We start from the raw sequence: 10,452 nt of genomic DNA, 5'->3' as shown, positions 1-10,452 counted from the left end.
TGCATCGAGTGGCACTAGGTGACCAAGTTGCAAGCCGGTGGTGTTTGTTACTCTTGGAGGTTGCCACCTCCTAGATGGCTTGGTGGTGGTCTCCGTCGAAGTACGCAAAGAAGATTGTGCGGTGCTCCGGAAAAGTGATTGTGAGGGGTATTATGCTCACCCCGCGGGAGCCACGAAGAGCAACTCTAGTTGAGCGTGTCATTGGGCTACCCTTACTTTTGGGGTAGGTTCTTGCGGTGCTCAATGTGTGGGCTTGGTAGATGATGCCAATTAGCTACCGAACCACCAAGTGAGCGGTCGACACAATGTGGACTAGCTTGATGGCAACCAAGTGAACCTCGGGATAAAAATCACCATGTCATCCTTGTCTTCCCGTTGGTTTGCATCCCCATTACCCAAGCTTGTACTTACTTTTCATATATTGTGCTTGTGTAGTTGCTCTTGTAATTAGTTAGCTTGTGTAGCTTGCTAGTTACCTTCTTGCTTATGTAGCATAGAAGTAGCTCTCTTGCGCAACTAATTTGGCTTGAGTAGCCTTGTTAGTTGCATTGCTTAGTTTGTGTAGCTAAGTATTTTACGCTCTATAATTTGGCTTGTGTAGCCTTGTTATTGAGCTTTGCTACTGAGCTTAGGAGCTTTGTGCTTTTGCTTACTAGATTGTGTAGGAGCTCTCCCAATTGCCAAAGTACTAGTGCATAGGTTTATGTGATCTTGCTCTAGAATTGATTAGGTGAGCTCTAGCTAGCCCGGCACCTTTGTTGCCTAATTAGGATCTTTATAAGGTGCTTGTGAACTTAGATAGAGGGGTGTAGTCTTGGTTTGACTGATAGTTTTAATTCCACATTTGTTTTGGTTAGCCGACACGTTTAAATTTAGAAAGGACTATTCACCCCCCTCTAGTCTGCCATCTCAACCCTACACGTGGTATCAGAGCTAGGTCTCTCATTTATGGTCTTCACCGACCCGAGAGGATGCTGACTTATGTGCTAGATGTTGAGTGTCCATACACTTTTGATGCCACACACTTTGCACGGTGGAAAAATTTATGACATACAATTTTAAGTTCATTTCCCCTCAAATGTGGTGGATCGTAGATGTGGGCTTTTCTCATGCATTGGATGAAAAGAATGCAACTTGAGCGCAAAAGAAATGCCTACATCTCGATTGCCAAGCTACTAACATTTTCTATCAATCTATGAGTGACAATATATTTGGGGAGATCATATACATGAAGACCGCCCATGATATTTGGTTGTACCTCAATTTGATATATGGGAGGGTCTCCGATGATGATGATGATGAGCCCAAGGAGGAGGGACATGATTGTGTTGAGCATGACCACAATTTGGTGATTGTGGAAAATTGCTCCACCGCATGGTCAAGTGATGATGATCGTTCTATCACTAGTTCACTTGACAAGATGGATGATGATGCCCCAAGTGATGCAAATGATGATTCTACCTCAAGCACACTTGGTGATGATCATGATGATTCATGCTCGGGCCATGATTGTGATGCTACTACAAGCCCATCCACTACACCACATTGCTTCATGTCACAAGGTGACACAAAGGTACAAAATGCTAATGTGGTTGATCATGTTGATTCATATGATGAGCTTATTAGTAGACTTGCTATCATGACCATGTCTTTAGAAAATGAGAAAGCAAAAACATTAAAATTGGAAAATGAAAACTCATTTCTAAAGAATTCATGTGAAGATCATAAGCACTTACTTAATGTTCTTAAATCTTCACATGATAAGCTAAAATTGACTCATGAGAAGCTTCTTATGTCTCATGAAGAATTATTAGAACAACATGCTTCTCTTATCAAAGCATTTTCAAAGAAACTTAAAAATAATGAGAGCTCATCACATAAGTCAAGTGATCAATTGCAACATGTGACTAACTCTTGTGATGTAGGGAAGAAGCATGTATCCACCTCTTATGATGATTTATTAGAAATGTCATGCTCTTCACATATAGATGCTTGTTCTTCCTCTATATCTTATGAGACTAACATTTTGAAGGAGAACAATGAGCTCAAAAGAGAAGTGAAGAAATTAAGCAACAAGTTAGAGAGGTGCTACAACACCAAAGTCACCTTAGAGCATATGTTGATGAATCAAAGAAAGTATGGTGACAAGAGTGGCCTTGACTTCAACAAGAAGATGATAAAGGGTGAAAGAAAAAGAGAAAAGAAGATGAATAAGCAAGAACAAAAGAGGCTATCTTATTTCATGTGCTTCAAATATCATGAAGTGGGACATCTTGCAAATAGTTGTCCTAATGAAAAGAAGCTCAAGTTGAAGAAAGAAGAAGAGAGGCTAAAGCATGTTAAGTGCTTCAAATACCGCACATGGGGTCATCTCACCTCTGTGTGCCCAACCAAGCAATTGGCGAAGCAACAAGTAAAGCCTCAACCAAAGCCACAAGTTGAGCAAGAAGAGACACCCCAAGAGCAAATCAAGATCAACCTTGAAGATGGTGGTGACTTGATGATGATGAAGAAGAAAACAAGAAGGGGTAGAAGAGCAAGGCATCCAATGCTTAATCAAGATACCAAGATGATGAGCAAGAATCAAGATGAGAAGAGAGATTTGGCTCACATCAAGTGCTTTAAGTGTGAAGATATGGGACACTTTGCCTCAAAGTGTCCTACCAAGCTTGAGAAGAAGGCTCAAGCAACTCATGAGAGGCAATGCAATGAGAAGCAATACAAGAGCAAGGAAGAGAAGGCTCTAACCAAGAGAAATTGCTACTCATGCCAGGAAAAGGGACACATGGCACATTCATATCCCCTAGGTAATACTTCTAAGCCTATTTCAATTAATGGTGATTCTATGCTTAGGAAGGATGGTGATGGTACCTCGTTAGTTGCTATTGCAAAATATCTCGCTATCCGTACTAAGGGAATGCCTAAGTATGTTGCTCCTAACTTGAGAGGACCCAAACTAATTTGGGTATCATAAAAAAATGGATGAATGCTTGTAGATACTATCGGCATTGGAGACTTGGTTCAAATGATATTCCTCTTGTTGACCATATAGTTGAGCCAAGTATTACAAAGTGATGATCATTATTCCAATGCCATGACAAGTTAGTGAAGTCCAAATATGCTACAACATACAAGTGCAAGATCAAAGTTATGGTGACCTTTTGACTATTTGATGGCTTGCATATATATAAGTTGAAGCATGCTAATTGCATGATCATGAGCTAACCAAGGTATATCTCTAGTTGATCTCATTCATTTGGGTGCATATGAGTTGGTTGAATTGGATAAATATGCATATGTTGCTTGCTATAAGATGATTGAATGGATTAATTGATTAGTAATCAAATTTGGATTGATTTGATTTGGATAAATTCATAAGATGTCCTTTAGTAAGTGGATTGAATGGGTATATGTCTTGTGAAAGTATTTAAACAAGTTAGTTTCGAGTTTGATTCACATTTGATGAAGTATAACTCAAGTGATTAAAATATATCCTAAATTGAAAATCTAAGCTAGCTGAGATAAAGTCTGAGTTTGAGTGATCAAATCTATTTTTATTGGCTTGAAACTTTGTATGCATGCTCTAGACTTATGCTATTAAGTGTTGTACAAATTTCATGATAATTAGATAAGAGATGCTTCGGTCTTGGAGTGGATCTTGTCAGCTATAGTGCAGCTGTTTTCAGCATGTAGCAGTGGTGGAAGAATTGAAATCTAGTAGCAATCTAGAAGTTAAATGAAGCTCAAATTTTTATAGCTACTAGATGAATTAGTGAAGCACATCTCTACCAAATTTTGTGGTATTTGGATCTGTACATTGAGAGATATAGATATTTTTTTGAAGGATACAGAATCTGCTAGAAAAGTGATAATTATTGGATTGATCTAGAGTTACTTTGGTTGAAAGATCCTCAAGTTAGAATTATGTTTTTAAGTGTTTGTGGTACCTAAGTTTGGTTTTGAGATGAGCTAGAAGCATAACAAGTGATGAGTACAAGACCATTTGATTGTGGAGTGTACTTGGCATACATTTGGTACTCAAATTGAAAGATCAAGATCAAACTCGAGATGAAGACAAAGTTTAAGTTCTAGTGACAATTGTAGATCATTTGGTAGAAAGAAAATTACTTAAATAAGTAGAAAGAAAATGACTTAAAAGAACTATTCTAGGTTACTCATCAAATTAAGTCCATCACTTAGATCAATCAAGCAAGTTATTTCAAGTGAGTATCAAGAATGGTTCTTTGGAGAGAGGTCACTTCTCCCTAGTGTACGGACTTGCCGCCTTTTGTAGGTAAACCAAGTGTGGTACTTGGAAGGATAAAATGGAAGTAGTGATCTAAGGGACATTTGAAATGCTTAGTTGAAGCAATCAAAAGGGTTGATCTAAAAAGCAAGCAACACCCAAAAAGAGAGCAATTCATGAATATTCAAGTGGTATTCTCATGCAAGCATTGATCAAAAGAAGAAGCAAGCCAACCACAACAAGATAGTGTACTTGATCATTAGTGGTTCATATTTTATATGGATGAAGAATGAATTTCATTATTGATGATTGGTCTTCACAAAGCTTATAATTGGACTTTACATTGCTATTGCAGAGCTTTATTGGAAACTAATGACTATCCTCTACTCCAAGATAGCAAAGGTATCATTGTAATGTGCATGATCATTTCATCGCTTACTAGTATGCGGTTAGTGCATATAGTATATGCCTATTAGGACCATGCATAACAAATGAAAGTTTTAAATTCATAGCCCACCACTATTGCTTGAATGATTAGTTGAATCTAGTGGTAGTGTATGAGTTTGTTCATGAGCTAGTGAACCCAAGTACCTGATCTATTTTGGATTGCTAACAAGTGACAAGTACAACATTGGTAAGATAACACTTGCAAAAGGTGTGAAGAAGCTTGTCATTGGTTCAAACCAGACTTGGAAACTTAGGCAAACCAATCTAGTTCAAGTCAAACATAGAAGCTCATGAAGATGACAAGAGTTCAAGAAATGATTATAATTGATGAATCCTATAAGTGGTTCCATGATTGTTCCACGTGGTATCTAGATTATCACCTTGTTACTAGTAGCATTCATACAAGTGGTATCTAGCACATCAAATGGTGGTTTCACAAGTGATCCTCAACTTTAAGTGATCATCAAGTAAAAGAAGTTCCCTCACATACAAGAGCTCAAGTTTATCAAGTGGATGGCCCATGCTCTGACATAGGAGGAGGTGCCCCACCAATTAGTATCAAGGTCAAAGATCCTACATGAGGTATCTCAAGGACTACAAATGGTGTCATTCCAACATTTTGGGGATGCGCATAAAAAATGCAAGATTCAAGTGTCAACCATCTACCCCTAAGTACAACCCTTTTGTATCAAAAGAGGCATAGCTTTTATGGAAATTGATGACAAAGGGGGAGAGATTGGTACAAAGATATGTAAGCTTTGGGGGAGAAGTAGTGGCTTGGACATGGGCATGGACAAAGAGGGAGCAACATTGAGAAAAGTAGAAGGATCAAAATTCTTGGATAAGAGAAGCACACAAGTAGGGGGGGCAAGCTCATGAACTTTGATTGGTTGCATTTGATATGTGCATATTCATGCGCTTGCTTGCATTGCATAAGTTTTTAAATTTAATATGCATGTTTGTGTGTTGTATTCTAGTGATAGAAGTTGAATGATGATTTGATAACTAGCATGCATAGGATTATAGCTAGACTTGTATTTTTATACATGGTACTAGAACCTTGCTTATAATATTGATCTCACGGGGTTTCTAGTATATTTGTTGTCTAGCTACTCACGGTGCTAAAGATGAACTTAAAGATGCAACTCCGATTGGTATCATGCTTCAAAGGTTTATTCTTTACACCTTAGCATCATTTGGTAGTAATTACTATCCCACAATTCCAATCTATGCATATGTGTGAGCTTCAAACCAAACACTCTAGCACATATGTAGGGGGCTAATACTACCAATTCGGTTTTATGGTACTTGTCCAAAATCATTTACATATGGTAAAATTGTTTGGGCAAGCAACATGAATCCAAAAGAGCTTAATTTCCATATCTTTGTAGAGTTGTCGTCAATTACCAAAAAGAGGGAGATTGAAAGGTCCTTATTTGGTTTTGGTAATTGAGTGACAACCTAGGTGGACTAATATGTTTAAATGTGAGATATACAGGTGATTAGTCCATAGGTATACTTATGTGAGCAACTCATGCCATAGAGGTGAAATGGCTTGGATATGTTGCAAAGCTCATACATGTGATGAAGGAGTTCATTGCATATGGGACATGACATGGAGTCATGTGACTAAGGTGGAGAAGATTAAGACAAGACTTGACTTGATAGACTGGTTGCAAACATGAATTGGAGGCTTTGGAGCGATGGACCACGTGGCAGTGAAGCTTGAGCAAGACCTAGAGCCGATGGATGAAGGCAACAGTGAAAAGCAAGTGAGGTTAAAATTGATGAACCAACAAGGTCACGTGATGATATGAAGTTGATCATATCATTTGTTGATTAAGGTTGGTGCATGTGTTGCATCAATATTAGAGGAGATAGAATGGAATACGCAAGGCAAAGGTATAACCTATAGGGCATTTCATTTTACCGGTCATAACTGTGTAGAGAAGTTTATGATCGGGTTTAGGATAGATGGCCATACTATTAAGAGCGGCAAAGTTATTTGCATATCGGTCATCTAGTGCCACTCGAGTGATCTAACTTTGCATCGTTGCTAGGATCGAGTGGCTTAGTGATTTGAGTGACTAATACTTTGGAAAATGATTGTGAAAATGCTAATACACTTGCACATGATGTTGTTCACTTGGTGGTGTTGGCACATTTGCAAAGGATAAGTTGTTGGAGTTGATTTGGATCAACTCGGTGAAGTTGGGGAAGAAAAGGAGAAGAAAAGAGCAAGTTTGGGTTGTCCGAGGGTCGAAAAACGCAACCAAACTTGTACCCAACGCGCAGCCCTCCCTGGAGGGTGGCACCGCCCTTTTTGGTGTGCACCGGACACCCCAAGGTGGTGGCACCGCCACCCCTGGGACGGTGCACCGCCACCCCTTGCAGCGTGCCCAAAAACAGCAGCAGCACCCTTTTGTATTTTAGGCATAACTTTTAGCTCCGAACTCCAATTTCGATGATCTAGGACTTTTCGGAAAGCTAATGAAATGCTCTACAAGATTGATGTGGTGGTTGTTTGTTTTGAGCTGAAGAGGGCACCACCATGGTCACCGGACTTTTTGATGGTGGCACCGCCGCTTTTTTCCAGAGAGTGCGGTTTTAGGGGTTTGGCCTGGGTGGTCGTCGCCACCCCTAAGGCGGTGCACCGCCACCCTATGTACGGTGCCCACTTGTCCAACGGCTAGTTTGAAATAGCCGTTGCAATTCGACCGTTGGGGCACCGCCACCCCTTGTCCGGTGCCCGCACGTTGCTGTCCGATGACCGCGCAAAAATGTGCTCGAAGGCTCCAACAACTCTATTTGGCTTGGGAGATATAAATAGAGGTGGAGCTTGGACTTGGCTGATGTTGAGCACCTTGGGGATGTGTTGCCCTTGTGTGTGATTGGTTTGAGAAGCCTCTAACTCACTTGTGCTTACGAGAAGTGTGAATCCTTTGAGAGTAAGTGACTCTAGTGTGATTGCATCGTGAGGAGCTTTGTGCTTTTGCTTACTAGATTGTGTAGAAGCTCTCTCGGTTGCCAAAGTATTAGTGCCTATGTTTGTGTGACCTTGCTCTAGAATTGATTAGGTGAGCTATAGCTAGCCCGACACCTTTGTTGTCTAATTAGGATCTTTATAAGGTGCTTGTGAACTTAGATAAAGGGGTGTAGTCTTGGCTAGACTGATAATTTTAATTCTATATTTGTTTCGGTTAGCTGTCGCGTTTAATTTTAGAAAGGACTATTCACCCCATCTAATCCGTCATCTTAACCCTACACATGTTTTATCCCAAATAAAATAATATTTCTTTTTCCTTCATGTACGGACTCTAGTTTGCATCTCCCAATTGGACTTTAACAGCACGTATGCCATTTGGGCTCAGATCCTTTTCTCTTTGCTTCCGAAGTTGCCATCCCAATGGAACACGTAGTTCAGGCCAAGATCTCATATACGTGCTTTCCGTAACCAAGTCCTCTTCCATGTACTTCGGAAAGTCCAAATCAACTTGCTTAGGGATGTCGTGCCTTGCATGCATGCAAATATACATTAATTATTGAACCATGCCTTGTGCATACGTGACGACATCCAACCAAAATAATAATTTATTTCCTTCATGAGCATTCGTAGTCGCATCTGATTTCCGAATTGATTCTGTGTGTGTGCCAAAGCTGCGTCCAGTAACGGATCAACCAGCCGATCTCTTTTTACCAAATTTTGGTATAAACACCTTTTCAATTAAGATGTTTTTTGACAGAAAAACTGTGGGGGAGATCCCATAGTGGTTTTAAATATATTTAAAAAGAGTTCAACAGAGTTACAGACCTGAATTAACTGAAATCATCTAGCCAAAAGAGAAAGGAGGACCTAAGGTCTTCCTTGAATCTAATCGACTGTACAAGACACTGGTTCTTAAAATTAGCAAGCCAAAGTACATAAGTAGGGTCACTTCTCTGAAAGATCTTGTCATTCGGCAGCTTCCAAAGTTCCCAAGAAGCTATAAGCACGACCTCTGAAAAAAGTCAGACGCTGGAGCTCTCTTTCTTTCGCGAACCGTTCTCGAAGAGGAAGGGCGACGTCCCAATGGAAGTTGATGGTAGACCAGCAATGTTGTGGAAACGGGTAGGAAAAGAAGACGTGCTCAATGTGTTCTTGTACCCCATCATTGCACATTACACATTACACATAACGCGTCATCTTGAGTATTTAGGTGCCTCCTTCTCAGCATTGCTTTCGTATTTAGCCGGTCCACCAGGATTAACCAGGCAAAGAATTTCACTCGTGGTGTGCAGCGAGAAGACCTCCAGATCATTTTGTAGATGGGATGTACCTCCATGGTGCTGAAGACATGCATAAAACTTTCTAGAAGAGTATCTAGGGCCCCAAAGTGACTCCCACGAGTCTGAGGATTTCTCATCATATGGTATGGCATCGAGGTGATCTTGAAGGAGTTGGAGCTCATCAAAAGCTTGTGTCAACAGGGGAAGTTCAGTTAAGATGTTGCTAGTTAAAGTTAGAATTTTTTTTTTGACTTGGAACAACATTAAATTAAACATACTTATATTTCTTTTATCATAGGAAATGCATGAGCTAAATGATCCCACACTATTGTAAATCATTAATAATCTTTCGGGCGATCTGGCCATTCATGATGTCAAAATAAGCATATAAGATGAGTTGTACTACAATCTGGCATGTGTTAAATGAGCTACATGTTATTCAGGAGCTTGTAACTGCCTTGTGCTAAGGAATGGGTGGCCATCTAACAAAAGATAGGTACACCATGGAAAGTTTTATGTAATGTATGCTCCAACGTCAAAGGGGACGTAGCTCATATGGTAGGGCGCTAGCTTCGCATGCGAGAGGCACGGGCTTCGATTCCCTGCGTCTCCAATTGGTTTTTAGTCTCACCTGTTTCGAGTTTCCCAAAGCACAGGCAACGGACCGGCCCACTCACAGGGTAACGGGCCCCTGTGTAAGGGCGGGACACGGTGTTCGGGGGTTTTCTCGGCCTGCGTGAGAAGGTCTTCTTCCTTAAGCACAAAGTTGCGGGGGCTGTCTGCCCACCGTAGGCCGAGTTTTTTTTTTATTTACTCATCAAGTTGAGCATTCTTTATTCAGGTTATAGGCACAAGCTCAGCATGATTACCCAACATGACTTCAGGAGCACTTCATTTTTCTCTGATTGATGATAAAAGAACCTGATCTATGCTTGTTATACATACATAGTAGGGCATCAAAACTACTCTCTGCTTTGAAGAAAAATTATTTGTGCTAGTTCTGCAGAGTTGGTACAGCATCTGACAACTTATCAGCCAATCATGGCTACCGGCTTGGTAACGGAGTCTGCTTATACAGAAGCATGAGCAATGAGCAGGAAAAGGCGGTTTGGCGGATCCCAAAAGGATGCGGAGAGCTGCAACCGCAAGGCAAATCTTGGAGTATTCCTTGGAGTACGAACCGATTTAAATCCGGGGTGAAATTTGCCGTGCCCATGCTAAAAAAAACCGTGTTTCCCCTACCTTATCCTCGTAAATCTGGGTGAAATATCATGTGGGCTACCTTATCCTCGTCAAGAAATCGACGTGGATCACTTATGGTTCTCGAACGAATGCAGCTCGGATAAACTTCCTGGATCGCTTTTGATCCGAGAATGGTGTAGGGTCGATGAGTAGAGCTGTCAAGTTGTTCAGGCACTCTTTGCTGGAAGTTTGCTGGAGTCGAAACTCATAGCTCCTAGAGTTATCCGCTTCGAGAGACGAACCATATCCTG

The sequence above is a fragment of the Miscanthus floridulus genome, chromosome 8 (genome assembly GCF_019320115.1).
Source record: "Miscanthus floridulus cultivar M001 chromosome 8, ASM1932011v1, whole genome shotgun sequence".
NCBI classification, from domain to species: domain Eukaryota; kingdom Viridiplantae; phylum Streptophyta; class Magnoliopsida; order Poales; family Poaceae; genus Miscanthus; species Miscanthus floridulus.
This window is presented reverse-complemented; position numbering follows the sequence as displayed.